This window comes from Neomonachus schauinslandi, chromosome 7 (assembly GCF_002201575.2).
Source record: "Neomonachus schauinslandi chromosome 7, ASM220157v2, whole genome shotgun sequence".
Lineage (NCBI taxonomy): Eukaryota > Metazoa > Chordata > Mammalia > Carnivora > Phocidae > Neomonachus > Neomonachus schauinslandi.
Window position 1 is genome coordinate 22,981,101 of NC_058409.1, and position 16,294 is coordinate 22,997,394.

At 38.9% G+C, this 16,294-nt stretch overlaps 1 protein-coding gene and 1 pseudogene across 2 annotated transcripts in view; one reads left to right on the plus strand and one right to left on the minus strand.

The window, feature by feature from the left end:
• CDC42SE2 (CDC42 small effector 2) overlaps nt 1-16,294 on the plus strand; it is a 110,359-nt gene that overhangs the window by 37,057 nt on the left and 57,008 nt on the right. The gene's annotated exons all lie outside the window — the stretch shown is intronic.
• LOC110591197 lies at nt 2,393-6,029 on the minus strand (annotated as a pseudogene).

Here is a 16,294-nt window from a genome sequence, read left to right on the forward strand (position 1 = left end):
TCTATTTTCTCTGCTCATTATAGGAATAAGGGACATAAAAAGTAAGAAACATAGTAATTCAGAAATAATTAGTATTTGACTTTGAAATGCACATTCAGAAAAAGTCTCCCTAAGGTGTACATTTTTGATCTGCTCTTAGGACCTAGTTGTGTGTCTTTGTGTGTGGGGGGGTAGGTTTCATGGTGAATCTAGTACCTTGTAAGAGGAGTCTTGAGTTATAGGATGGATTATTTAGTCACTTCTATTTTAAGGCTCTATGAAACAAAAACACTTTTTTTCCTAACTCAAGCTAATCATGTACTCTTCACTATTTAAATTCTACTGTTGTGATCTTGAAAAAGTCGGATGTAAACCTCTTTTGCTTTGAGAAAATATATGGTGTTGGTTTCTGTTGTGTTAAAAAGGAAAATCATAAAGCCTGTGGGTAATTTTGTAAGACATTTTGAGTTAATTTTTTTTTCCTTGATGGGTTGTCATTAAAGTTTGGGGGAATAACTTTTTAAGAAGGTAGTGAAAGTTGTATGATATGCTTAACCTATCAATTTTAATTCAGTAATACCATTCAGTAATATTAGAAGTTGAAATCACTGAGGTCAACTGTAATGTACTTTATTTCATAAATACTACGAAGAGTTTGTTAGAATGGAACATGTGCCCTAACCCAAGGCAGTCACAGTAGGCATGTGATCTCAGGTAGATGTATCAGAATGATCTTAGGATATTTGCTAGGAATGCTGGGATAAAGGCACTTATTTTTTTTTTTTGGCTGAATTTCAACAGAAATCAAAATGTACTCATTAAACTCCTGGAAGCTACCTTCTGACCATAAAAGGAAACCAGTTGAATAAGAAGCAAACACTGAAGGAAACCAGTTGAGTAAGAAGCAAACACTGAAGTAGAACAGAGAAAAACCATGCCCTGACCACTAGATCCAGTCTTCCCTGAAGATAGTATACTTCTAGACTTTATTTAGTTTACATGAGCCATTAAATTCAGTTTAGTCCAGTTGGCTTTGGATTTTATGTTTCATGTATATGAAACCGTCTTAACTGATCTTTTATTCTAAACTATATAATGATAACTCAAGGGACTTAATAAAACTTGAATTGTGAATTAGGCAAGTAAGTCTCTGATAATGCAGTCCATTATCAGGTTTGTAAGGTGGCAGAAAAGGCCATTCATTGGTTGATTACAAGGATTCAAGTATTAAGTAGAAGAGTTAAGGTGGTAAATAAATACATAGTCCATGCCATTGCTAAGTAGTTTATTGTTAACTGGAATAGGCTATCATGATGATAGTAATCCTACTATATACTAGTAGGATTATTAACTGAGATTAATAATCTCTTACGAGGGGCGCCTGGGTGGCTCAGTCGGTAAGCGTCTGCCTTTGGCTCAGGTCATGATCCCGGGGTCCTGGGATCGAGCCCCACATCGGGCTCTCTGCTCGGCGGGAAGCCTGGTTCTCCCTCTCCCACTCCCCCTGCTTGTGTTCCCTCTCTCGCTGTGTCTCTCTCTGTCAAATAAATAAATAAAATCTTTAAAAAAAATTAAAAAAAAATCTCTCACTAGACAAGATTAGGGTTGTAGAGGAAAAGGAGTATCCATCATCTCTTGTGATTAGCTCTTTGGTGGAGACGCCTACTGAACCCCTGCTACCTCTGAAGCTGGTAAAACAATTGTGGGGAACCTGGAATTGGCAATCTTTAAAAAATATATATATATAAATTATTATTCATTTTTTCCTAATAAAGCATTAGAAAAATGTACAGTCCTCAATCCCATATTCAGATTTTTTTTTTGTTTGCCTTATTCAGAATCTTGAGGCCAGATATACTGGGGTTTCAGAATTCTTCAGATTTTAGAAAGGTTAATATAGTGCACACACTGTATTAATACCTCTTTTTTACTTAAGGGACAAAGCGGTTTCTGTTATTAATAATACATATAATCCTTACATGAGTTGAACTGCTAAATGACATACTGTGTATACTTTTCAACATTATCTTAACTATTTAACAGTTTTTTTTAGTAATAGCAGTAAAACATGAGGGACATTCATTTCATTTCTTTTTCTGTCCAAACTATCAGAACATAACTTTCTTCACATTTGAAAAATCCCCTTTTCTTTGATTTTACCTACACATCCCCCATCTCATTTCACCCATTTCTTAAACTTCTTTATTGCATCACCCACACCTTTACCAGACTACAGAATCTGCAAGTAGTTACATCTGACACCTAAGTAGAGCTTAGAAAGTCAAAGTTTTCTCTCCCAAAGGTTTCCTCACTTCACTGATAATTCTTCACAAAAGAAGAAAAAATGCTCTTCACTCATACATTTCATACTTGGACATTTCAGCAAATCAGCAAGGCAGGCATTTCTTCTCATTCAAAACAAGATTAGATAGAGTAGTTCTACTGAGCATCTTGATGCTACAACCCATAAATCTGGGAACCCTGGGTACTGTTCTGCTCTATAAGAACGTTGTTTCGTGGAATAAAAGTCTATATAATTTGTGGTTGATTTCAGTCCATACTGTGTTGAATAATTAGTAATAGCAGGGAAGTGAACTCATTCATCAACATAATGATCTTTTTAGCTATGAGGAGACAGCAGACACATCTGTGTATGGCAGGGTTCTTACTGTTGGAATCATTTTGACTACAATACAGTCGGTGTGGGAGCTGTCTGTTTTGTTTTCTTGCTGGTGAGGAATAGGAACTGATGTAAGTTGGTGAAGGTTTGCTGGAGCCAGAGTATAAAGAAAACCATTTGTTTGGTTTTCTTTTGGCTATTGTAATACTGCATAGGTGGCTGGGTCCTATCGTATTCAGAGTGGGGGTTTCTGATTCGTAACCGTGCTGGTGAGGAGGAGATGCTGCTGACGAACGATGGGTGACATCTGTTCGTCAGTGGTTGACAAAGAAGGATGCGATTTGAATTGGTCTCACTCAAATGTAAAATAAAGGTATAACAAAATAGTTTTGATTCCACGCATCCTTTTTAGAAATGCTTTGGAGATCCTCATATTGCCATACTGTATTCAAGACCTGGGCTGCTGCCTTCACCACTTACAGCAATGATCTGTCTCCTCTGCCCTTGGTTATGTCTCTGTCCCCGCTGAGTTGGCCAGGACTTTGTTGTTCTCCATGTTTTTGCTGGTGACCTCATGCAGAGCACAGCAGATGGTCTCATCAGACAGTACATGGGGGCCAGAGCTACTGGGAAGCTGGTTGGCCCGGTCTCTCATGGTGTATTTACCTGTGAGCTTTTTGTCCCAAACATCTAGCACCACATCCCTCAAAGCAGTTGCTTCAGATGGAGCATCTATCATTATCTGCTTTCAGAAGTCCTACAAGCCTGGGCAGCCCTTTGTATTTGTGGATGGTCACCTGGATGTACTCTGCAAACTAGTTTCCAGCAGAGGCTCTGGAGAGATCCAGCAGAGCCCTCCAAGGTAGCTGGCATGCAACTTTCTGGTAGAAGAATCAGATACGGTTTTACCACTGATGGATGCCACAGCATCTCCGCCCCTTTGGAGTACTTCGGCAGTCTTGGGATATGACCAGCTCCATCCCGTTGATCCTCTTGTGTCCTTCTCTTTTTGTTCGCCCACTGACAGCCGGGCTCCAAGTTCTTGCTGGGAGATTCTTTTTTTTTTTTTTTAAAGATTTTATTTATTTATTTGAGAGAGAGCACATGAGAGGGGGGAGGGTCAGAGGGAGAAGCAGACTCCCTGCCGAGCAGGGAGCCCGATGCGGGACTCAATCCCGGGACTCCAGGATCATAACCTGAGCCGAAGGCAGTCGCTTAACCAACTGAGCCACCCAGGCGCCCTTGCTGGGAGATTCTTTCCCTGGTAAGGTATCCAGTTAATTCAGCCCCAGCAGCCAGGCCTGAGGGGCCTCCAGGTGCAACTGATTGGGCAGGTTCCGTGGGGTGCAAACGCAGTTCACCACAATCTTGGTGTTGTAATCACATGTGTTCACACATGTGTGGATCCCATGCAAAAGTGAGTTTACTAGCACCTCACAGGGTTGCATGTGCTGCTTCACTTCCTCCCCTGTGGAGCTGGCAACCCGTCGTATTAGGCAGAACAAGTGAAGTCTGAAATTTAGTTTTGTGATCATCATGAAAAGAAGAGCTATTCCATCCAGAATAACTGGAACATTCATAGTGTCTGTTAAGGTTGAGAGAGCATCTTGATTGATTGTCATCTTTATAACATCACATGGAGATAAATTCCAAAGAACTCCTGTAACAAATTCCCTTACTTCGGCATCAGTAGATTTTCTCATCAGTTGGAACAAGGCAGGTATCCTACCAACATTTTTTTCTATTGCTATTTTATTTTCATCTGTAGACTTGCAAAAACAAGGTTTCGGAGGGAACCCCACAGCATTCCTCCAAACTTCCAAAACTCTGTCGTCCAAAAAGTCGGACGGATGCTTGATTCCTCCTTACCTGTACCCCTCCATCTGTACTTTGTTGTTGCCAAAGCACAGGCGCTGCAGGTAGGCTGCTGCGTTTGCCTCCCCTGATGGCCAGGGTGCTGCAGCATGTGAATGACTTCAGCACCTTGGGGTCATGCCAGGCAAACTCCCTGGGGTCTTTCTGAATACTGTCTATTGATGGGGATCTTGTGCCAGCATCACATGTGGTGTTGCATGCTGCAGCCTGTTACAATTGCACTCCTGCACTCGCTGCTGTATTGGCCTGTAGGGCTCTGGGCAGGTAGCTCTTGTGTTTAGAGCATAATTATTTCTTTGGTATGTAAGGGTGCTTTGCTGGCTGGACATCCTTTGCACGTTTCCAACACCTACTGTACCTGGGCGATATAGTGCTGCCTATGATCTTTGGATTTCTACGGTTCCGTGGTTTGGTCTGTGATAACATTGGGCTGTAATAGGTCTTCCCCTCCTATATAGGAGTGATGAGCAGGTTGGGAGACAGAGCTGAACGAAGGTCTTTCCCAAGCTGGTTGTACTGCCTAGCACAGGAACTCTAAGCCTTTCAGGCTGTCTGGCTGATGTGGAACCATACTCTTCCTAAATGGCATACTGCTGCTGTGCAAGTTGTTCTATGTCATGAACAGTCCTTTACAGTGAAGGTCACAGGGTGTGGTGCGGTGGTCATCCCTCAGTGTTTGGGGGACAGTGACCCCACTTGGCCTTGGGATGGGAAGCTACTTGAGTCTGTGCCTCCCATCAGGATCAGTGGGGACCCTACTTTGGTAGTGGTTTGGTACTGAGAGGTTGGTCAGTTGGGATTGAAGTCTGCTGGGAGGTGACTGATCCAGCCCTTTGTACAACTACGGGGGAAGCGAGTCTGTATGCAGAGTATGGTGAGGCTGCCTGCTGAGCAGGTAATGGAGTGAAGGAATATGCACTGGGGTTCAGTGGTCGGGAGTCACTCACTGACACAGAGCCGAATCTACTCTCCAGAGAAGTTTTCTGTAACTCCTTTGAAGGAGACGTACCTCCTGATAACAAAAGAAAGACTGCTCCAGATGGAGCTAAACTAACTCTTCTCATGGCCCGATTAGCTACTGATGGCTGAACCACTGTTTGTCCTTCGGCTCTTGAGTTTCTCACCAAATGGTTATTAGTTGATCCCATGAATGAATGCTGTGGTCTGTTGTCTGTCTTACCCAAATTCTAGCTGTTGTGGAAATTCCTTGCTTCTACTGGTATCTACTCTTGGAATAAGAATTCATTTTTGTTGGACTTCTTGAGGTACCCAATGATCTTTCATGGAGAGATGTCTGTGCTGGTGAATAGAGGGTCCCTTGTGCCAGTGCTGTCCTGATGACATCGTTGTTGGGATGAACAGTGTCAGAAAGTCCAGGTTCTTTTATACCAGTATTTGGCACATCTGTTGATCTCCAAGGAAGTGACTTCTCAGTTGAGCTGCTCCTTTAGGAAGGTGGCTGTGGCGTCTGGTTTCATGCCTGGGCCAGTGGAGGCAGCTTCCTTTCTGTGGTTGCTGCTCCTCCACTAGTGAAGGCCTGCTCAGGAGTGGGCATTCCTCCTTCCAGGTTAGGCAGTGGCTCTTGTCACTCTGGGAATGAGGTCCATCTGCACTGAGGGGTTGCCGCTGTGGCCCTGGAAAAAATTTAAAAAGTGGGTGCAGGGCTGCCCGACTCTCCCTCTCCCATGTCCCCCCTCCCCTGAATTAGCTCTCCCACCACCCACAGTGGTGATAGCTAACTTGCCCCCCTACCTTGTGCCCATGGTGTCACCTCCGTGGCCAGCATTGACAAGGACTCATTTTTATACTTGAGAAAACTTAGAGACATTAGGTGATTTTATGGAGGTCTATGTAGCTAGGAAGTAATAGAGTTGAGATTATACTCTGTATCTGTTTGGCACTGATATCCATGTGCTAAATAAACCTCTGTTGCACTGCCTCTTCATGGTGCTGTACCGCTTAAATTCATCTCTTTATTGTGAACGTTAGGAAGGTGATTATTCTTTGTTAAGTTTAATCAGCCAATCTAACAAATTCACATAGTATTTCTATTAGTCTTGCAATTGATTCACTTAGCTTTTCTGGGAATATAGTCTATTTGTAATTAAACATAGTTCTAAATTTTGCTTATCCTTTTCAAATTTTATATCCTATTGGTTCACTTACTAATTACATTGGCTAGAACTTGTGGAACATTGTGATTACAGTGAGCATCTTGTCTTGTTAATTTAATGTATCTAATGTTTCACTAAATGCTTACTTAACATTAATTGGAACATTGATATTCTTTCACCCCTGAGCATGAAGCCAGACTTTAGTACTCTTTATAAATAAAATATAAAAGGGATTGGAGTACTTCTGTTAAGAGTTTTTAAAAATCCGGGGCGCCTGGGTGCTTCAGTCAGTGAAGCATCTGCCTTCGGCTCAGGTCATGATCTCATATAAATAAATAAAATCTTAAAAAACAAGTTTTTAAAATTCCTATTTGGACATCTTTGTAGGCCAGACTTTAAAGTCTTATTTGTTGCTGTGTCAAAATTGCTATAAACTAAAACTTACTGTTACTTCTACCTACTTATACCACTCTTCATTTTTTTTCAAGATTTTATTTATTTGAGAGAGAGCAAGCATGGGCAGGTGAAGAGGGAGAAGGAAGCTCCCCGCTGAGTGGGAAGCTTGTTGCGGGACTCGATCCCAGGACGCTGAGATCATGGCCTGAGCCGAAGTCAGATGCTTAACCAATTGAGCCACCCAGGCGCCCAATACTGCACTTCATTTTTAATCTCTTATAGTCTGTACATAATATCTTTTACCTCTTCGGTATATTCATTTTTATACACTTAAAAATATGTTTATTTTACTTTATAACTTGCTGAGTTCTATTTATTTTATCTATGTATTTTATTTTTATTTTTTTTATTTTATTTTTTTTTAAGATTTTATTTATTTATTTGAGAGAGAGAATGAGATATAGAGAGCATGAGAGGGGGGAGGGTCAGAGAGAGAAGCAGACTCCCTGCTGAGCAGGGAGCCTGACGTGGGACTCGATCCTGGGACTCCAGGATCATGACCTGAGCCGAAGGCAGTCGCTTAACCAACTGAGCCACCCAGGCGCCCTTTATCTGTGTATTTTAAAAATTTTTTGTGGGGGGGCTAACATGTAGTAGGAGCTCAGTGAATATATATTGAATAAGTTAATTTTTATAATTATCTGATTAGTGAGGCATCTTGATAAGCCTATGTTTGGCTAATGATAGGAAAATATTATATCAATTTTAGAGATGGAAAAAACCCAGAAAATACATATTTATTATTGTTGTAGTTTCTTGGTTTCATGGTCGTATGGCTGATTTCAGATATACCAATTTCCCTGACTTGATAGCATTTTGCTGTGGGTACCAGTCTTTTAGAAGCTCTCTGGTGGGTTTAGGTATTTCTCTCTCTCCCTCTCTCTCTCCCCCTCTCTGTCTCTCCTTCTCTCTCTCTCTCTCTCTCTCTCTCTCTCACACACACACACGTTAGGAATAATTCATTCACCAAATGTGAGAGAATGAGGAAATGTGTATATAAAAGAAAATTATTAAGGAAGTAGAATGGGATTGCTCCATTCAGATATTGCCCCTGAATGGTTCAGAGTTTCTCCTGTTAAACTTGAAATTATCTGTAAAGAAGTAGCTTTGGAGATTTTTAGGGAATGGAATAGTTGGTATTAGCTCTTTAGTTTTGTCAGTATGATCCAAAATATCTGTCTCTATCTATAGGTAGAAAATATTTTTGGAAGTCTGGTAATAGTGTTACAGTTTAAGGGAATGAAACTGATATTAAATTCCTACTTTGGTTAATGATCCAGGGTTTAAATATCTGGAAACAATTGCCATTTGAGGGTCTGTGCTTTGCTTAAGTAAATAGAATTGGTGGCTCAGTGTTGGGCCCATTCAGCAGCTAACCCATAGTATAATAATCCTTACCACAGCAGCTGGAATTTATTGTAGCTGTTGCTGTATGTTTTCACTGTAAAGGCCATGATTTCCATGAGGAAATCATAAAAGCAGCCCTTTTGTGGTTTTGATTACAGAGTGTTTTCTGGGCAGCATGAGAAAATGCTCTGCTTGTTTTGTGCTATGTGGATATAAGACATGCTTTTATAAAAGAAGCCATTTCTTCTTTGAAAAGTAGTCACATGCAGGAAACCTATTTTCATTTTTTATTAGCATCTAATAATATTTGTGAATGGTTTTAATGTACATGTTCACTGAAAAAATACTTAGAGGAAATGATACTAATTAAAGGAAATGTGTTGATCTTAGGGTGGATATAGAAATTTTCCACTCAAGACCATATTCCCCATAGTCATCTGTTTCTGTAGTTTTCTTTAAAAATCGTTGACCCATACAACTCACCACAAGTTGAGTGCTATGTGTATTGTCAGTGGATATTTTAATTTATTTTAATTACAGTGTAGTTAACATACAGTGTTTAGTTTCAAGTGTACAGTATAGTGATTCAACACTTCCAAACATCACTCAGTGCTCATTAAGTGTACTCTTAATCCTCTTCACCTATTTCACCCACCTCCCCTCTGGTAACCCTCTGTTCTCTATAGTTCATAGTCTGTTTTTTGGTTTGTTTCTCTCTCTTTTTTTTTCCTTTGCTCATTTGTTTCTTAAATTACACATATGCGTGTGCTCATAAGGTATTTGTCTTTCTCTGACTGGCTTATTTCGCTTAGTATTATATGCTCTAGCTCCATCAATGTCATTTAAAAATGCCAAGATTTTCCTCTCTTTTATGGCTGAGTAATATTCCATTGTATATACACACACACCACCTCTTCTCTATCCATCTATTGATGGACACTTAGGCTGCTTCCATAGTTTGGCTATTGTAAATAATGCTGCAATAAAATAGGGCTGTATATATTCCTTTGAGTTAGTGGTGTTGTATTATTTGACTAAATAACCAGTAGTGTGATTACTGGATCATAGGGTGCTCCTGTTTTTAATTTTCTGAGGAACCTCCATGCTGTCTTTCACAGTAGCTGTAGCAGTTTGCAGTCCAACTAACAGTTCATGAAGGTTCCTTTTTCTCCACATCCTGGTCTGCACGTGTTGTTTCTTGTCTTTTTGATTTTAGCCATTCTAACAGGTGTGAGGTAAAATCTCATTGTAGTTTTGATTTGCATTTTCCTGATGATGACTGATGTTGAACATCTTTTCATATGTCTGTTGGCCATTTGTATGTCTTCTTTGCAGAAGTGTCTGTTCATGTCTTCTGCCCATTTTTAAATTATTTTTTTTATTTGGTGTTGACTTGTGTAAGTTCTTTATGTATTTTGGATACTAAGTCTTTATTGGATAGGTCATTTGCAGATATCTTCTCCATTCAGTAGGTTGTGTTTTAGTTTGTTGGTTCTTTCTTTTGCTGTGTAGAAGCTTTTTATTTTGATGTAGTCACAATAGTGTATTTTTGCTTTTGTTTCTCTTTCCTTAGGACATATCTAAAAAGATGCTGTTATGGCTGATGTCAAGAGAAATGACTGCCTGTGCTCTCTTGTAGGATTTTTATGGTTTCAGGTGTTTCATTTAGGTTCTTAATCCATTTTGAGTTTATTTTTGTTTATGGTATAAGAAAGTGGTACAGTTTCATTCTTTTGCTTGTAGCTGTCCAGTTTTCCCAGCACTGTTAGTTGAAGAGACTTTTCCCCATTGCTAATTCTTGCCTCCTTTATTGAAGATTAATTGACCATATAATTATGGGTTTTGGGATGCCTGGGTGGCTCAGTTGGTTAAGTGTCTGCCTTCAGCTCAGGTCATGATCCCAGGGTCCTGGGATTGAGTCCCACATAGGGCTCCCTGCTCAGTGGGGAGCCTGCTTCTCCCTCTGCCTGCCACTCCCCCTGCTTTGTACTCTCTAACAAATAAATAAATAAAATTAAAAAAAAAAAATTATGGGTTTCTTTCTGGGCTTTCTATTCTGTTCCACAGATCTTTGTGTCTGTTTTTGTATCAGTACCATAATGTTTGGATTACTATAGCTTTGTAATATAAATTGAAGTCTGGAATTGTGATACCTCCAGTTTTGTTTTTTAAGATTGCTTTGGCTATTTAGGGTCTTTGGTGGTTCCATATAAATTTTAGGATTTTTTCTTCTAGTTCTGTGAAAAATGCTGTTGCTATTTTGATAGGGATTTCATTAAATGTGTAGATTGCTTTGGGTAATATAGACATTTTAACAGTATTTGTTCTTCCAGTCCATAAGCATGGAATATCTTTTTTCATTTCTTTGTGTTGTCTTCAGTTTCTTTCATCAGCGTTTTATAGTTTTCAGAGTACAGGTCTTTAGCCTCTTTGGTTAAGTTTATCCCTAGTTATTTTTTTATTTTTGGTGTGGTTGTTACTGAGATTGGTTTCTTAATTTCTCTTTCTGCTGCTTCATTACTAGTGTATAGAAATGCTATGGATTTCTGTACATTGGTTTTGTATCCTGTGACTTCACTGAATTCATTTATCAGTTCTAGTTGTTTTTTTGGTGCAGTCTTTAGGGTTTTCTTTCTTTTTTTAAAGATTTATTCACTTTAGTGAGAGAGAGCACGTGTGTGTGTGTGTGCTCGCGCATGTGCGTGTGGGTGTGAGGGGGTAGGGGCAGAGGGAGAAGAGAGAGAACCCTAAGCAGACTTTTCACAGAGCGTAGAGCCTGATAGGGGGGCTCGATCTCACAACCCCGAGATCAGGACCTGAGCCAAAATCAAAAGTCAGAGGCTTAACTGACTGAGCCACCCAGGCACCCCTTTAGATTTTTCTATATATAGTATCATGTCATCTGCAAATAGTGAAAGTTTTACTTCTTCACTAATTTGGATGCCTTTTATTTCTTACTGTTGTTTGATTGCTATGGTCTTGTTATTGTTTTTGTTGTTTTTTTTTTTTTAGATTGATTTATTTTAGAGAGAGCGTGCGCGCATGTGAGTGGGGGCAGGGGAAGAGGGAGAGAATCTTCAAGCAGTCTCCTCGCTGAGCACAGAGACCTATGTGGGACTCAGTCCCACGACCCATGAGATTATGACTTGAGCTGAAACCAAGAGTCCGACACTCAACCAGCTAAGCCACACAGACACCCCTTGTCATTGGGTTTTAATGGCAGATAAGGAAGAGTAAATTTTGCTCTTTAAATGTTGGCTGACACTTTCATGCCTAATTACATTCCTAAATATTCTGAGTTATAGTTACGTTTCTCTGGTTCGCTCATATATTTCAAGCAGTTTACAAGGCAGATTTACCCGTAAACAAATCTTCCTAAAACTTTAATCTTTTTCTTTTTTTTAAAGATTTTGTCTATTTATTTGAGAGAAAAGAGAGAGTGAGCGAGCTGGGAAAGGAGAAGAGGGAGAGGGACATGCAAACTCAATGCTGAGCACCAGGCCTGACTTGGGACTCCATCTCAGGATCCCTGAGATCATGACCTGAGCTGAAACCAAGAGTTAGATGCTTAACCACCCAGACGCCCCAAACTTAAATAATTTTTAATGTTCAATAAATTAAACTTGTAAACTTGTAAATTTAGCATATCAGTTTTTTCTCTTTTAAATATCTTAAACAGAACATAAAATATCAAAATAAATTATTACAGATATATATAGTAGCACTAAAATATTAATACTGTAGTTTTGGTTGACTTCATCATTTCTATATTGATTTCTATATTTTCCCAGAGTTAGAAAATTATCCACCCAAAAGGAAACCATTACTGTCAAGGCCAGTTGAAGTAATTTGGTTAAAAATCATGACTGTGGTGCTGTTACTAGTAAAGCTATTAGGGTCAAAAACTATAGATTCGAATGGATTTCAGGGCAAAGAAATTTGAGACTGTAGAGGCCTAGGACCTAGGTGTGCCTGCGAAGGCTGAGCTGGCTGTGGTTAGGATGGGTGCTTTTCTTAGGCTGAAGTTCTGCCTCTCACTTAATAGGACCTTTGGAGTCCATTCCTTTCATCTACATACTTGAACACGTAAGTTTTTAGTTTTATGCAATTCTCTGTACTTACCTGAAATGCTGGTCTTTTAAATGAGTTGGGAGTAGGGGGTGGGACAAACATCTTTCTAGGTCCCACTGTTAATTTTTTTCCCCCCCCCTCAGATTCAGGGTCCCACTTCATCCTGGTGCTCTAAGCATATAGTAACCCACTCATTTTTAAGTTCTTATATAGGATGGAATTCTGAACCACTTATTTCAGCTATAGTTCTCTACACTAGGGCCCCAGAAAGTGATTTGGAGAACAGTTTCTGCCTCTCTGAAGAACTTTTTGTCTCACGAACAATGACAAATCTGTATTGAGATGAAACATAAAAGCTGTAGTTTCACTTCTAGATATAGCCACACTGTGTAATGGCTCCCCTTGTCCCTTAACCAGTACGGGTTTTCAGTTGGACCTACAGTATTCTCAGAAAGTAGATCACCTGTAGTAGAATCACCTTAGACTCAAAAGAGACTTAGATAGGGACTTATCATTAGAATTCGTTATCTGAAAAATACTGTTCTAATTTATAATACAGCATGATACCAATAAAAATACCAGAAAGGTTTTAAAGAATTAGGCGAGGTGAATCTAAAATTTAAAAGACAAAAAATAAGATTACCCAGAAAAGTTATGAAAGAAAAGGAACTAATTCTCTTATATATTAAAAATGTATTCTAAAACAGTAATGATGGGGGTACCTGGGTGGCTCAGTGATTCTTGGTTTCGGCTCAGGTCATGGTTTCCTGGTCGTGGGATTAAGCCCAGTGTTGGGCTCCATGCTCAGTAGGGAGTCTGCTTGGGATTCTCTCTCCCTCTGCCCCTCCTCCTGCTCGCTCACTCTTTATCTAAAATAAATCTTTAAAAAAACCCACAAAACTATAGTGATGAAAAAAATAAAACAATAGTGATGAAAACATTGTGATTCTGTATATGAGACAGGTCAGTAGTACAGAATAGAAATTGTTCCAAATTCATAGGGAGGTAGAATATAATAAAAGTGAATTTCAGGGCACCTGGGTGGCTCAGTTGGTTAAGCGACTGCCTTCGGCTCAGGTCATGATCCGGGAGTCCCGGGATCGAGTCTCGCATCGGGCTCCCGGCTCGGCGGGGAGTCTGCTTCTCCCTCTGACCCTCCTCCCTCTCCTGCTTTCTGTCTCTCATTCTCTCTCTCTCAAATAAATAAATAAAATCTTTTTTAAAAAAGTGCATTTCAGATCAGCATAGAAAAGGATTTTTTTTTTTTTATATTGCAGTATTATAGCAGGGTAGTGGTCCAAAATAAACAAAAGAAACAGATCCTTACCTTCAGAGGAAGAAAACACATTTTTTCCCCTTTTTATTTATTGGAGTTAGGGAGGCATTTTTTTTCAAGATTTTTTTTTCACAGATTGGAAATACAGATACTCTAATGCATTGTTAGTGGGTGTGCAGTTTGGTATATTCTGTTAGAAGGAAATTTGGAAAATATTTGTGAAAATCTAAAATGCCTCCCCAAATTTAATCTGTAAACTCTTTGATTGACCATGTTCAGAAGTGTCTTGGAGTTTATCCCACAGATAAATCCTGTAGGTTTTGGGTTCACTCCATCATACTTTACATGTGTGAATATACAAGATTATTTTGTGCATCATGTTTGTAGAAGTAAAAGATTAGAAACTTTCCATCTATTGGAGAACTGGTTATACTCATAAAATACAGCCTTTATAAATTGAGGGAGGCAGTTTTTTAAAAGTTACTGATACTGCCTGATTTCCAAGATAAAGTATTAAGTGAAAGAGCAAGGTGCCAAATGATATGTGCAATCACATGAAAATATTTTAAAAAGGAAAAAATATATATGTGCATCCTTCTATGTGTACAGAGTATCTGTGAAAGGCTACACAAGACGCTAATACCAGTGGGTGGAGGAGAACTGGATGGCTAGGGATTATGGTGAGAAGATATATTATTCATGATTTACTCTTCCATCTTTTGAGTAATATATTACACCATGGTAATATATTGGTGTATTACTTATCTTACCAAAAAGAAACACACACAAACATTAATATGTAGTACTGAGAAACAAAACATATTTATCCTAATTTTCATCTTTATCAACTCATCAGAATCTCTAAGGGTGAGACCCACTTCCAATTACATTAGAAAGTTTTTTTATTGTAGTATAAATCACATAAAAACTACCATCTTAAGGGGCGCCTGGGTGGCTCAGTTGGTTAAGCGACTGCCTTCGGCTCAGGTCATGATCCTGGAGTCCCTGGATCGAGTCCCGCATCGGGCTCCCTGCTCAGCAGGGAGTCTGCTTCTCCCTCTGACCCTCCTCCCTCTCATGCTCTCTGTATCTCATTCTCTCTGTCTCAAATAAATAAATAAAATCTTTAAAAAAAAAAAACAAAAAAAAAAAAAAAAAAAAAAAAAAACTACCATCTTAAGCATTTTTAAAAGTATAGTTTAGTAATACATTCACATTGTTGTGAACAGATCTTCATAATTTTTTCACCTAGCAAAAATGAAACTCTAATACCCATTAAACAAAAACTTCTTTTTACTTCCTCTTGCCAGCCTCTGGTACCATCATTTTACTTTATGTTTCTATGAATTTGAGTACTTCAGATATAAGTAGAGTTACTCATATAAGTGGAATCATATGGTATTTGTCTCTTTGTGACTGGCTTATTTCAGTTAACATAATGTCTTCAAAGTTCGTCCATGTAGCATGTGACAGAATTTTCTGCCTTTTTAAGACTGAATAGGATTCCATTATATGTATATATCACATTTTGTTTATGTGTTCATTGGCTGATGGACATTTGACTTCCTTCCACCTTTTGGCTATTGTAAATAGTACTGCTTTGAACAGGAGCATGTAAATATTCTTGGAGACTCTGCTTTCAGTTCTTTTAAATAGATAACCCAAAAGTAAGATTGATTTGGTGGCATTATTTTTCAGTTTTTGAGGAATCGTCATATTGTTTACCATAAGAGTTGCACCATTTTAATTTTACAGCACACAAGAGTTCCGATTTATTCACATTCTCACCAATACTTATTGTCTGTTTTTTTTCTTTTTCTATTCCTTTTTTTTTTCTTGGTTACTAGCCATCGTAATGGATGTAAGGTGATCTCAATACATGCTTTTAACAAGCATTATAATCATATATTTCTTGTATATTTAAAAAACTTTATCAGGTACATTTAACCTAATGACTTCAGTTTGATCGCCTAAAATGCAACAAATAGTTACTTTTTAGAACTTTTTCTCAGAATGCTTTGTTGTTGTAACTTGAGATGTGTATTGTATAATCAGATCTTAAAGGGTTAGTACCTTTACGATGCCTTCCCTGTTTTTCTTTCTATTTAACCATGATTGAATGACCCAGGAAGAGTCTAGGCTATATTTAACCCCAAAGAATTTTGCCAACTTTATTTTCACTTACATAGTTGAAATTCTAAGGTTCTACATGTTATGAGAATTCCAGCTGTGTACCAGCATTAAAAACACTATGATTTAATAAAAAATTGTCATTTTCACTTTGCAACATAGTATTTGACCTCTGTTTACTTTTATTTATTTTTTAAAAAAGATTTTGTTTATTTATTTGAGAGCGAGCACAAGCCAGGGGAAGGGCAGAGGCAGAGGGAAGAGCGACTCCCCGCTGAGCAGGGAGCCTGATGTGGGACTTGATCCCAGTACCCTAGGATCATGACCTGAGCTGAAGGCCGACTCAACCAACTGAGCCACCAGCTGCCCCTGTTTACTTTTAATTGAAAAGTTTTACCTTTACAGTCTTGACAGTTTTGTGTTAAC